This window comes from Lolium rigidum, chromosome 5, assembly GCF_022539505.1.
Source record: "Lolium rigidum isolate FL_2022 chromosome 5, APGP_CSIRO_Lrig_0.1, whole genome shotgun sequence".
In the NCBI taxonomy this organism is placed as follows: Eukaryota; Viridiplantae; Streptophyta; class Magnoliopsida; order Poales; family Poaceae; genus Lolium; species Lolium rigidum.
The window spans coordinates 119258251-119272930 of NC_061512.1; the positions used below are offsets into that span (position 1 = coordinate 119258251).

The following is a 14680-nucleotide window of genomic DNA, read 5'->3' on the forward strand; positions in this document are numbered from 1 at the left end:
ATGGCCGCAAGAACATTTTTGAAGAATTTTGGAAATCTTTTTGGTGAGTCTCAAACATATAGTTAATGTGAGAGATTGGTGGTGGTGGTATTCAATTTGGAGCTGTTTTGCAAAAAATTCAAAATGGGGTCATCTTCACTTTGATTCAAAGTCCCCACTTGTCAAATCCACCTGGTCAACCTGGTCAAAGTTAGCCATGATGGTCAACATCAAAGTTGTTGACTTTGACATGGTCTTGGATGACATGGCAAGTGTTGACCAAGTTTAGTTTAAGAAAGAATAAAACCAGAGGGGTAAAGTGAGGAAGATGTTAAAAAGTGCACATATGACCATGATCATATGTGAGATGGTTTTGAGATTTATTTGGATTTGATTCTGGTTTCTTTGATGCATTTGGGTTTGTTTAAGTTATATAAGTATTTTAGAAACCAAAGATCAAGCAATGGTGGCCTTTGGTGATGATTTGCAAAGTTGGCCCTATGTGTATGTAAGGGTATTTGGCCAAATTTTGTATTTATTTTATTTCTCTCAAAGAGAGGTGCTATAATCATGAATTAGGGTTTAAGAGCAAGTGATCAACATATCAACACTCAGCATGGCAATTGCACAAAATAAAATCACACTTATGCATGAAACTATATGTGACACTATATGCATAGAAAAAGTTTTTGTTTGTTGCAAATTTTGAGTAATTGAAATCACTCTCTTTATTTATTATTGTTGAAACTTGGGATGTTACACTTGGTGTCAAATTGTTTCTTCACTGCATAAGTCTTGAAACACATCCGAAACTCAGCCATGGTTGGAAAATATTTTCCAACTTCAATTATAGGGTTATCTCTGTCATACGCATTTACCATCTCTTCAACATTTGCATCATCAACATCATCTGCAGCTTCCTTCATCAACTCTGGATCCACATCTTCATAACTATCAGTTGCATCCCTCCCCTTCTTGTTCTTTTTGTTCTTCTTGTCTTTCTCATCTACTGGAATTCCAAACAGATTGGCCATCTCAGTATCATCCATTGGTGCTATGACCAAATCAGTTTGTTCAGCGAGTTCTACTGAATTCCAGTCAACAACGGCCCCATTTGCAGCACCATCACAGCCCTCTTGTGCATCATCAGCTAACACCGTCGGCTCGGTTACAATGGGCATTATCTGTCTACTTGCAGCCCACTCATCCTCCTCAATCTGGAGAGCAAACTTTGATGGCACATATCCAACCAGTGAATCTAGTTTTAGATCAATAAGCTCGGCCCGAAATGTAGCACTTTCGCATTCCCACCCCTGTTGCCGATCAATTTCATCAACAAGCGATCCGCCATCCTCAATTCTTGAATACTCGCCCTTACTCTCGTTGTACCATAGCAATGCCACTTCTTGCGCCGGACCCCAAGGAATACTCTCCCCTAATTTCTCCACAACATTCCTCACCGCTTGCTCTTGTTGGAGAACTAGTTCTTGTGGATCCATCTCTTCTGATTCAACCTCCCAACTAACTAATCTGCCATTCTCGATGTTCCTCAAGCTACCATCAGCTAGTTTCGCCGTAGATACAAAGAACTCGACTGACAATTCGAAGCTACGCGGGCGCCGGCCATCTCCCCTGTTTTGAGCGCGCGGGAGTGAGACGAAATGCTACCGAACGAGCTCTAATCAAAAGCTAAATCAGCACGAGAGTGATGGATTACCTCGAATTTGAATCTTCCGGCTCCATCCAATGCAGGGCTGCTGGCCTGCCCGCCTGCAGCGGCCACCACCGCCGTCGCCGCCGCCCCTCCCCCTCAAATGTCTGCGTGTCGGGCAAAATTGTGTCAGATTCGGGGAAGCTCCTCGCCAAAATTGGGTCAGAGTAATGAGAATGTGCTCCATTTGACTCACCGCCGATGCCGGAACCGCCACGCCCAGGAGGGGAAGCTCCGCCGCCGCCGAAGAGGGATCTGGCGTTCAGATGGCGCGCTCCGTTTCGGCACGGTTGGTTCCTGCTCGGTCGGTCGGGGATGGTTTGACTCAACCGGCCTAAAGGAGTGGGTCCCGCAGTCCCTAACCCTAATTCATGACTCCTTAACCAGCCCAAACAAGTGACACGGTCGTTTCATCAACATGGGTGGGTCGGAGCTATTTTGCTGCTCACAGACTTCTTATGGCAGCTATTCCCGTCAACTATGGCGCATGAGAGACAATAGCGGTGAGAAACGTCGCGTGTGAGCTATTTTCCCCACCTACAGCACATGCGACCACAGAGGTCCAGGCCAAGGGGATCACCGGTCCTAGCTCGGAGCAGCTGTCCTCTGCACTTTCACTGTTGCCGGGCCTTGGCTCGCAGCCGCGGTGGCGCCTCGAAGCAGCGCCGCCATCCTCTCCATCGTAGGGGTTTCCGGCAAGATGGCAGATGGGGCGACGAGAGATTGAGGGGCAGCAGCATCCGAAACGGAAGTAGGTGCAGGAACCGGCGGCGGCAGTTCCCGTGGCGGTACCTCACCGAAGCCCTCCGCCTCCTCCCGGCGGACCTCCGAGCGCAGCACAACGCGAGAGCGCGGCCGTCCCTTCCTAACCGCGCGCGTGAGCCCTACCGGAGAAAATGGCGGCCGCGCAAGGTGGGAGAGGCACGGCGGCACGAGACCTGCGAAGGGGAAAAGTGGCGGCGCGTGGCTCGCGTCGGCCGGTTGCGAGTTCCCCACGACGTCGACGGCGCTAAGAGTAAGAAAGGGAGAAAGGATAACCGAACATGACAGAAACCATGTCCAAATGTTTGACTCGCGTCGCTCGTGCTCGCGTTCGCGATATGGGCGGCGTTCCTGGCGTCGTCATCGCCAGGGCGCAGCAGGGACGTGCGGGACGTACTGGTGATACGCTACGTGAAGCCGATCCCGTGGACGTCGGCGTCGCCGCGGGGCCAGAGAGCCTGGCGTTCGGCCCAGGCGGCGGGGGGGCCTACGTCGGCGTGTATATGACGGGAGGGTCATCCGGTGGCTCCCGGAGGAGTGCTCGACTTGTAACTTGTAACTTGTAAGCCTTGCATCCTTCCTCCGATAAGTTGCCTGCGTTGCGTTGCATGACCCTTCAGCTCCGATCGAATTGAGTAGAGAGCTAGGGGAATCAGTTTATTCCTAGAATTAGCAGCTCTTTCATGGTGCTTTGCACGATCGAACCCTGACCAGTTAAGTAGAACAGCTAGTTTATTCCTTGGGCTACAATTAATCCGCCCGATCGGAGACCGATGTGAGGTCGATCGCCGTACCCGTACGTACTAGCTAGCCAAATGGTTCGGTAGTGTCACGTCGCAGTGTGGCTGCTTTGCCGCGCTAGCCGCCGGATTCAGAACTGTCCATGGTCCACGAAGCAACCAGATGAAGCACTGTTATCTTCCCAAAAGGCAAAAGTTAGTCACCGTCCCCCATAGCTCATTTCCATGTACTTCAGATCACCCGTGGCAAACAGCCAATCGGCTCCAGATCACAAGCTGAATGATGATCCTTATGTGATGTAAGTCCTCTTGTTATGACCTAAACTCACGCAAATCAAAGGAGAGCCGTGAGAGAGACATGGTGCCATGGAAGGTTATGCTTGAACTTGCTTGAATGCTGATCTATGTAAGCCTACACCAATGGCGAGATTAGGATGGCCCTTTTCCAGATGGACCCTACCAAGGCACCTGGTCCCGGGGGCTTTCCAGCCATGTTTTACCAGGTTCATTGGGATCTTGTGCAGGATATGGTGTGTGAGGCGGTGAGAAGTTTCTTGGGCGGCGATGATATTCCGGAGGGTTTTTGTTACTCGGTTATTGTCCTCATACCCAAGGACCAAGGTAACTAATACGAAACATTTGTCTAAATTTAGACCAATCAGCCTGTGTAATCTCCTATACAAGATCGCTTCCAAAGTTGTCTCCAACAGATTGAAGCTACTTTTACCGGACATTATCTCAGAATACTAGAGTGCCTTGTACCAGGATGTCATATTACTGACGGTGCCCTTATTGCGTATGAGTGTCTGCGCGCTGTTGGACGTCAGAATTGCAAGAGCCCTTTCTTTGGTCTTAAGATAGACGTGGTGAAAGGGTATGATTGTATTGAGTGGGAGTATATTCATGGGTGTCTTAGTAAGCTTGGTTTTGCTTCTAGTTGGATCAACTCAACCATGAGATGTGTCACTTCAGCTAGATATGCAGTGGGAGTTAATGTTGTTTTGACATCCCCAGTAATTCCATTGAGAGAGATTCGTCAAGGGGATCCCATCGGTCCATATTTGTTTCTTTTGTGCACTGAAGGTTTATCATGTTTGCTGTAGAGGAAGGAGGGTCTTGGTGAGCTACAAGGTTTACTTAATGGACGGCAAGGCCCTTCTATATCACACTTACTCTTCGCAGATGATAGCATCTTGTTTGCACGAAGTGATCCTAAAAGTGTTGAGGCGTTGAAAGGGGCCCTATACATATATTGTGAGGCTTCTGGTCAAAAAGTAAATTTGCAGAAGTCATATGTCTTCTTTGGTACTAAGTGTCAGGAAAGTATCAAGGCATGTGTGAGGGACAAGTTGGAAGTGACCAACCAGATTCTTCAAGATACTTACCTGGGCATGCCAACGGCAATCTCTATGGCAACGACAACATCTTTCAAATTCATGGCTGAAAGGGTTTGGCGCTGCACTACTAGCTGTTCTGGGCGTCTCTTATCATGCACGGGCAAGGAAGTATGGCTGAAATCGGTGGTGCAAGCTAGGCTGAACTATATCATGAGCTGCTTCCAAGTGTCACTTTCTATCTGTGATAAAATGAAAGGAAGCATAGCTGATCATTGGTGGAGTTTTGAGGACAGTTGCAAGAAAATGCACTGGAGGTCCTAGTCGTGGTTATCCTGTCCGAAATTAATCTCTAGGTGGTCTGGATTTTAGAGAATTTGCTCTATTCAATCAAGCTATGCTTGGCAAACAGGGTTGGCAATTACTTACATAACCCTCGTCTCTGTGTGCCAGGGTGCTCAAAGGCCACTACTTCTCTGACTCTAATTTCTTGGCTACTGGCAAGCCGAGATCATCCTCTTTTACTTAGAGGTCCATTCTCTTTGGTCGTGATCTGTTGCTCCGTGGGATTAGATGGGGTATCGTACGGGGAGATGGGGAAAAGAAGTGAGTATCGTGAAGGAAATTGGGAACCTGGTTATCCCTAGGGGACTTTTGAACCTCTATGACTGATTCCTGCTACAGCAAAGGTTCACTTTTTGATGAATGATGGTGGCACTGATTGGGAGGTGGATACAGTCCGCACCTTCTTCCACGAAGATCTGGCGAATGTGATCCTGCATGTCCCGATTAGCCGCCATGGCGGAACTGATTTCATTTTGTGGCCTCAGACAAATATGGTGGGTATTCTGCCAGTTCAGCTTACAATCTTGCTCGCAGTGCGAGCTTTTTCTCCCAACGCACCACTTCTTGTAGTGGGTCCTCTTCAGGTAGAGATACCGAGGAGAAGAATTGGAAGGTGGTATGCTCAGTCCTAGATCCTACCAAAATGCGGATTGCACTCTGGAGATTGCACTCTGGAGAATGATTCACGACAGTTGGTGTCAGCTCCGATGGTGATTTCTGATACTCCTCATGTCCCTGTGCAGCCTATGGTCACTGCTCCTGAGGTCGTTGCACCAGTGGCGAAGCAGAAGAAGGCCGGAAAATGTTGGAAATGTGATGTTAATACTCATGCTACTAAAGCTTGTAAGGCTATTCATTATTGTCTGATTTGTGATTCAGGGGCACATCCCACTATTCGGTGTCCGGTTCTGAAGTTGCCTAGACCCACGAGTTTCTTTGTTGGTTGCGGTAATGATGCCACACTTGATCTTCAGATTCCAGACTCAGTGTATAAGCCGCAGTTGATCTCTTCTGGGACACCCACAGCTTTAGTACAGGTGTCTGGGGAAGGAGTTGTATCTGCAGCTGATGTTCAGAGTCTGATGGCCCGCATGTGTCCAGGGAACCCAGCGTGGAGATGGGAGGCGGTGCCCCATGGGGCTAATGCTTTTCTTATTGGTATTCCTACAGCTGATGACTTGTCTCGGATTGATGGTATGCAGATGAGTGTACCCAAGGTTAATGCTCAGGCTCTAGTTTCTTCTTGGGTGCATCAGGATGTTCAGCCTCTTTTCGTTATGCAGCCGGTTTGGGTGCACGTCAGTGGTGTACCAGATTCTGTGCGACATTTCTTAGGTATCTGGGTTGTGGGTTCTCTTGTTGGCACCACTCTTGATGTTGATTTGTTCTCTCTTCGGAGTCAGGGGATTATTCGTGTTCTGGTGGCTATGCGTGACCCTTCGGTTCTGGAGAAGAATAATGGTTGCCTGGAGGTGGTTGCTCTTTTACATCTTTGTGGTTATCGTTTTCGGTTCGCTCGTGAGGCGGAGGGGTTCCAGCCTGACCCTCGGTTTCGACCGTTTTTCTGGAAGGAGGGAGGGAATGATGATGGTTCACATGGTTCAGAGGAGGACAGGCCTGATGATGCACCTGCCGAGGCGGCACCTGAGGCTGCTCGTATGGATGTTGATGGACATCCCCCGACGCAGTCTGGCACGTCGGCGGCGCAGTCTACGCAGGTGGCGTTGACTCCTTTCAACCACTCACCGTTGACGGATAGAGGGCGGCAGATTGTGGCGCGGGCCAGAGCCGAGGCGCCTCACTTGGTCGCCTCATCTCCTGTAGCTCCACGGGAGCCCTCACCCTCCAGAGTTCGGATTTTTATGCAGGGTCGTACTGTCCGGTCTCCGTTCCACCGTGGGGGCAACTGCCACCGACTCCGTCTCCTTCTTCGACTCAGACGGGGTCAGTGGTGTCGCCGACTTCGATGGCGCAGCGGGCCGCTGTGTCCTCGCTGCATGCGCAGCCGACTCCGCTCGCCCCCTTGGCTGCGCCGCAGTCAGCCACGGCGCCGCTGCTGCAGCCGGTGGGTGGTTCCTCGCCGCGCGCGCCAGGGGCGGCCATGGCGAGGCTGGCTTCGCTGCCCAGCCAGGCGGTGACGCAGCCGGCCACGGCGCCGCAGCCAGTCACGGCGCCGCTACTGCAGCCGGAGTGTGGTTCCACGCCGCGCGCGCCAGGGGCGGCCATGGAGAGGCTGGCTTCGCTGCCCAGCCAGGCGGTGACGCAGCTGACCATGGCGTCGTCTTTGCCGCCTGCTGGGGACCCTGCCCCACCGGTGCAGCAGGTCTCCTCGACGTCGTCTACGCCGGGACAGGCGGTCTCGGAGGGCGCCACACAGGGGGACCGGCTGGAGCTGATGCCCGAACCTGCTTCGCCTCTGCCACGCCCGAGTGACGCAGTGGTGGAGGAGATGCGGGTTTGTATGCACCGGACTCCGAGGACCCCGCCCCCTATGACGGGCGTGTCTTCCGAGCTTGCGGCTACACCGGCTTCTTCGTCGCCGCCGTCTACTTCGCCATCTACCGCCTTGTCGCCGGCCAAGGCGGGAGGGATACAGGGGGCTTCTCCACCCGCTACCCCTGTATCAGCTCCTACTTCTCCAGATGGTTCTCCGCCGCGCTCGCCCACACCATCGTCAGCCTCCTTGCAGCAACCTTCACCCACGGTCCCTCCTCCAGTCGTTCAGCCGACGGTGAGGAGAAGTGGGAGGTTTGCTCTATCGGAGGATGGGGCGGGGGCGACGGATGAGGATATCATGCAGAGAGCCATGCGGCGCAAGGCGGAGATGAACCTTGACACGGCAGGTATTAAACATCCGCCTAAGTCCTTTGTTTCTTTTTCAGATACTCGTATTTCTTCAAATTTGAGTAGCTTAGGGGTTTCCTTGGGTACTCGCCCTGATGAGATTTCTGTTTCGGCTAATGTGTTGAGACAAACGGAGCTTGACCGTCTAACGGTTGCTCCGAATGTCTCCACTGGGCCTGAAACGACAGTTATAGACGATGATGAAGATGATGACATCCTAGATGGTCAAATTCTCACGGCTATACTTGGCAATATTTCAGAAGTTGATTTAGAACACGCCGGAGCTTAGTTCTGATTTACAAGCATCCGAACGTGGCTCTCGATCATCGGCTGGAAAGAAATCTCGCAGGTATGGTAAGAATTCTAAATCTAAAATAGTTTCTCGATGAATGGCATGTTCCGGAATAGCAGAGGTCTTCGTGACTTGGCTAAGCATTCCCACATTGCTGATGGTTGTAGAGATTATGATTTAGATTTTCTTGCTATTTCGGAGACGGGTAGGCGGAATTTCTCTCAAAGTTTTCTCGACCGTTTGTCAGGCGGGATTAACTTTCAGTGGTTTTCTCGCCCGCCCCGTGGTAGGTCTGGGGGCATTTTACTCGGCGTCCGTATAGACACCATGACCGTTTTGGCTAGTTCTGATGGAGAGTATCACATTAAACTCGACATTCAGAATAAAGCAGACGGTTTCATATGGAGTCTGGTTGCTGTGTATGGTGCCGCCCAAGAAGCTTTTAAGGCTGACTTTTTACGTGAGTTGGTAAACCTTACAAAGGATAATCCTTATCCGATTTTAATCGGAGGTGATTTTAATTTGTTGAGGTTCCCTCATGAGAAAAGTAAAGGCCGCTTTGATGGTCATTGGCCTTTCTTATTCAACGCTGTCATCGACAGCCTGGATTTAAGAGAGGTCTTTATGTCTGGTCGACAGTTTACTTGGGCAAACAGCTTGCCGGAGCCCACATACGAGAAACTAGATCGCGTGTTGATGGATACCGAATGGGAAAGTAAATACCCTATGGTGTCAGTCCGTGCACTAAAACGTATTGAAAAACTGTCTGACCACGCTCCCATCCTTCTAACCACTGGAAATCCCAGACCCGCTTGTAAACGCCCGTTCAAGTTTGAACTTGGCTGGATACATCGAGAGGGATTTCATGATATGGTTAAAAGGGTTTGGGAAAGACCGGTCGGTGGAAGCACACCTATCTTGAGATGGAATAATAAAATGCGGTCTATGCGCAAACATCTCTCTGGTTGGGTTGCCCATACGGCTGGTATTCTTAAAAAAGAAAAGACTCGCTTATCAAATGTGATTGATGAGCTTGAGGCTGTTGCGGAGATTAGACCACTGTCTACACATGAGATTGAACTAAAAAATCAATCCAACGAACAGATTGCCGGTCTTCTCCGCGAAGAGGAACTCAAATGGTATCAACGATCCAAGGCTCAATTCATTTTGGAAGGAGACTCAAATACGAGGTATTTCCATGGCTTAGCCAATGGGAGACACCGGAAAAAACGTATTCACTCTCTTATTCAAGATGAAGGGTTGATTGAAGGCCATGAGCAACTCAAGTCTTACATTACTAACTATTATAAGGGTCTGTTTGGTCCTCCGGAGGAAAGTAATTTTACTCTTAACGAGGACCTAACGGATGATATACCCCAAGTTTCGTTGGAAGAAAACGGCTTGCTAACCGCACCTTATACTGAGGAAGAGGTTAAGAAGGCTGTTTTCCAAATGGAATGCAACAAAGCACCGGGTCCAGATGGTTTTCCAGCAGAGTTTTATCAAACCTTCTGGGATACTATTAAAGTGGACCTTCTAGATTTGTTCAGTGATTTACACATTGGACAACTAGAATTATTTCGTCTAAATTTTGGCGAAGTCATCTTGTTACCAAAAATTAATGAGGCAGAAAGGATCCAACAATATAGACCCATTTGCCTATTAAATGTAAGTTTCAAGATTTTCACTAAAATGGTCACCATTAGACTTAATACGGTTGCGGATCATGTGGTTTTACCATCGCAAACAGCTTTTATGCAAGGACGGAACATCCTTGACGGAGTGGCGGTTTTGCATGAGACGGTACATGAGATGCATTCTAAGAAATTAAATGGGGTTATTTTAAAGCTTGATTTTGAGAAGGCGTATGATAAAGTTAAATGGTCTTTCCTTCAACAGACACTCAGGATGAAAGGCTTTTCACCTGAGTGGCGAGCTCTAATTAATGATTTTGTGTATGGTGGTAGTGTGGCTATACGGGTCAATGATGACACCGGTCACTACTTCCAAACGCGAAAAGGGTTACGCCAAGGGGATCCATTATCTCCGATGTTGTTTAACATCGTAGCGGATATGTTGGCGATACTCATAGAGCGGGCCAAGTCTGATGGTCAAATTGAAGGAGTGATTCCACATCTAGTTGATGGTGGCTTATCTATCCTTCAATACGCCTATGATACAATTCTTTTTATGGATCATGATCTTGAAAAAGCTCGAAATCTGAAATTAATTTTAGCAGCTTTTGAGCAATTATCGGGATTGAAAATTAATTTCCATAAAAGTGAATTGTTCTGCTTCGGTGATGCCCAAGACGATGTAGCTACGTATTCAGAGTTATTTGGTTGCGGGCAAGGCCAATTTCCGATTCGCTATTTGGGTATTCCGATTCATTATCGGAGACTTACAATTGCGGAATGGAAATTAGTGGAAGAAAGATTACAAAAACGCCTCAGTAGTTGGAAAGGTAAACTGTTGTCCCTGGGTGGAAGACTGGTACTCATTAATTCAGTACTAACTAATATGGTACTGTATATGTTATCATTCTTCATCCTACCCAAAGGAATTCTGCACAAACTCGATTATTATCGATCCAGATTCTTTTGGCAAGGGGACAACGAGAAAAAGAAATATCGACTGGTTAAATGGAGTATAGTTTGTAGTCCCAAAGATCAAGGAGGGCTTGGAGTTCATGACCTGGAGGTCAAGAACTCAGCGCTTCTGGGTAAATGGCTATTTAAGCTACTTACGGAGGATGGGATTTGGCAAACTATACTTCGGAGAAAGTACATAGGCTCGAAGACATTATCTCAAATGGTTTGGAAACCTGGGGATTCACACTTCTGGGCCGGTCTTATGGCGACAAAAAATATCTTTTTTCGACATGGGACTTTCTCCATTAAGAATGGTGCACAGATACGGTTCTGGGAAGATGCTTGGCTCGACAATGCACCCCTATGTGAACAGTATCCCGCTTTGTATAGAATTGCGCGTCGCCAAGGTGATACCATTGCAAATGTAATGGCTACCTCACCCCCGAATGTGACGTTCGGACGGGTTTTACTAGGACAAAGGCTCGTGGCATGGAACAACCTAATTCTGCGGCTTGGAGATATTCAATTATCGCCGAGCCGGATGAATTTCGATGGAACCTCCACGTAGATGGTTCCTTTTCTCGTAAAATCTTTCTACAATGCGATGATGCTCTCGATTTACCAGTTGATAATAATAAGAAAATTTGGAAGATGAAGATACCATTAAAAATTAAAAATTTTGGATGGTATCTTCGTCGTGGGGTTATTCTCACCAAAGATAATCTTGTTAAGCGGAATTGGCACGGAAGTACACGATGTGTCTTTTGTCATCATGACGAAACCATCAATCATTTATTCTTCCGGTGCCAGTTTGCGAGATCTATATGGTCAGTCATCCAAGTAGCGTCTACCTTGTATCCCCCGACTAGTGTCGCTAATGTCTTTGGCAATTGGCTGCATGGTATCAATTCAAGGTTTAAAATGCTTCTTAGGATGGGGGCGTTAGCAGTTATCTGGGCGCTCTGGCTATGTAGAAATGACAAGATCTTTAATGACAAAAAATGCTCTTTGTTGCAGGTTATCTACAGATGCACAGGTATTCTCCGTTCGTGGTTACCTCTTCAGCGGGAGGAGAACCGAGACCTGTTTACGGAGGTCTGTACACGGTTGGAGGTTACGGCGAGGGATACTTTTTCCCTACATGGGTGGCAGCATAGTCTACGGATAGAAGCTCCACCTAGCTCTTAGGCGTTATATAATTCATCGTTCCGATATGTATTTCGCCTCTTTTTGTTTTATGTAACTTTGGTGACTTGAGACAAACAAACGGCTATGTGCATCCTGGTTATGCAGAGACTGGATGTAATTGCTTCTTGAAGTAATAAAGCATCCTTTATCGAAAAAAACCAGGCGACATATTCCAGCCGACGACTGTTGTGTTTTTTGTGGTCAGCATGAGAGGATTGAGCACTTGATCCTCTTTTGTCCTTTTTCTAGGGTTGTTTGGGCAGAGGTGAAAAAACAATTTTCTCTTTGTTTGTGCAGGAAGGACCTTGTTAATGCCAAGCTATGGATCTTTGATTTTCTAAAGCGGGATTCCAGCACAAGTTCCATGGTTCTAGCTATTACTGTGTGGTATATTTGGGATGCTCGAAATGATGTCAGAAATGATAACGTGCAGCCTCAAGCTTCGAGAGTGGCGTCAAAGATTTTGGTATATGTGGAGATGATTCTGACTCACTTGGGCAGGTCGTCAGATACAGGGAAGAGGTCGGCTAGGGTGGTGGTTTCTCGTTGGGTTCCTCCTCCTATAGATTTTACCTGTATCAATGTCGATGTTGCTCTGTTCCCAGCGGGTCGCCGCATGGGCTGTGGCATTATGCTGAGGGATCACAATGGTGACTTCGTCCTTTCTGCCAGCGAGGGACTCGATGGTTTTCAGTCACTGGAACTGGCAGATGCAATCGCAGTTCGATGTGCTCTAACGATCTCTCGATACCATGGCATTATAAAGGAAGTGCTTGTGTCTGACTGCCTCTCTTTGATCAAACGCGTCTCCAAAACGTATGGACCGGTCTCTTCTAGGTTCTGTAATAAAGGATATCAAATCTTTGGCGGCAGACTTCCAGTCTTGCGCGTTTAAATTCGCTACACTGGTGGAAAAAGGGCTTTGGTCGCGGTTGGCAACTGCCATTAGTCGCGGTGGCGCAACCGCGACCAAAGTAGCGCGACTAAAGGCCCCCCCTTTAGTCGCGGTTCCTTACGAACCGCGACTAAAGGCCCGTCCACGTGGACCGCAGGCGAGCGCCAGGGCGGAGGACCTTTAGTCGCGGTTCTTCGGCCAACCGCGACTAAAGGCCTCCGCAGGGTTTAGGGTTTAGCCCCCCTCCCCCTAAATCTGGTTTCTTTTTAATTTGTATTATTTTATTTCTTTTGGGTTTTAATTTTGAAGGAGTTTCACATATTCTACGGTACTGTATACATACATGCATATGAATGTACAATTTTAAACAAATTTGAAATTAGAACCAAAAAGAATTCAAGAGGAATATACAATATATATTCAATATCGGATGACCATATACAATATATATTCAATATCGGATGACCATATACAATTTTGAACAAGTTAGTTACAAATTCTGGTGCATATAAAGTTCTACGTCATCGTAATAGTGTTCTCCTCTAGGATCGATGACTTCCCTCGCCAACCATCCAGCTAGTTCCTCTTGAAGTGGTCGGAAGCGAGCTTCCGGACTAAGCGTCTTCCGGAGGTTATTCCTCGGGATGTTGTTCTCACACTTCTGGTCCCGCTCATTGCGGTATCTCCGGATCCTCTCACAAACATAGTATCCACATAGATTGGTCCCCGGTGGCTGAGTATCCCCGGTCGTCCGCACTTGCCATTTTAAAATTTAGCTCTTTTTTGAATTCACCGACCTTGGTATCTACGAACCGTCTCCAAACCCTACGAGGCAAAGAAAATTAAATAAACAAGAGAGTTATTAATTAGTTACTTGATATTAGGAAATGATGAACGAAATAGGCCGATCGATATAGAGCGCAAATGAATGAAAATAATTACTTTTGCATCATTTTTCTCATGTCGCCCCAAAGCGCCGGATCCATATTCAGAGAGTCGTGGACGAGAGCTGAGGAGGTCTGAACTTTAATTACCATAAGAATCCAGTGGAACCTGCGGACACGATACATGCACAGTCATGCATAACTCATCGATTAGCCACATACCATGCATGGAGTAAACAAAAGAGAATGTGCTCAAGACAGAAACACTCACCCAAAATGGTAAGGAAATAGAATATCACTTTTCTGTTGCTGTTTTCTAATAAACCGCCACAGGTCTTCCTCCACGTCGGCGGGGTGGTGTTCTAACACATATGAATTAACGATGTGTGGGTCAATGAACCCAACATCATGGATGTTCCTTATTCGCATTTCCCGCTTCTTCATTCTGCATAATAGCGTACACAACAAGATAGTTAGGACAATATATATATATATAGTGCGAGGCAATGAACGAGATGGGGTAGAAATTAATAAATCACTTACGAACGTAGCAACCGATGATAGATTTGTCGAGGTCGCGCAGATTGAACAGACTGGAACAATTCACTCGGAGGAATTTGTACCCGGTAACGTTTGAAGTGATGCTCATATTTAACTTCCGCATAGATATAGTCTTTGGCGTCTTCATGTTTTATGTAACCCTTGTACCAATTTAGCAGACCTTTCATTTGTCGAGGTAGATCCTCTTCCTGCGCAGGCTCGATGAGAGGGCCATTCTTCACATATGTAAATACTACGTCCTTCATTGGCGCCTCATCAAGGCCTAACAGTGCACGAAGAGTGATACCTAAGTCGGCCGCTTGTTCTCTGGCACTCGTTACAGTCAATCCATGTGCTGCCGCAGCTGCTATGATATCGGGGGCATCCGGACCGGCGGCTTGCACTATGAGCGGGGCGATCGATTGTTTACTTTGTTCCCCGAGCTGGGCAACTTCTTTCCCCCTTTCTAATTTTGTCTCGGCCTCGTCCTCCAAGGCTTTCTTCTCCGCCTCTTGGTTCCTCTTGAACGCGAGTGCTTGCCTACGAAGTTCACGTAAATAGTCGTCGAGCAGATT

The 14680-nt window shown here is 47.8% G+C and overlaps 1 pseudogene; it reads left to right on the top strand.

Moving 5' to 3' along the window:
• Nucleotides 1-442: 442 nt before the first annotated feature.
• LOC124656318 overlaps nucleotides 443-14680 on the top strand; it is a 69413-nt pseudogene continuing 55175 nt past the window's right edge.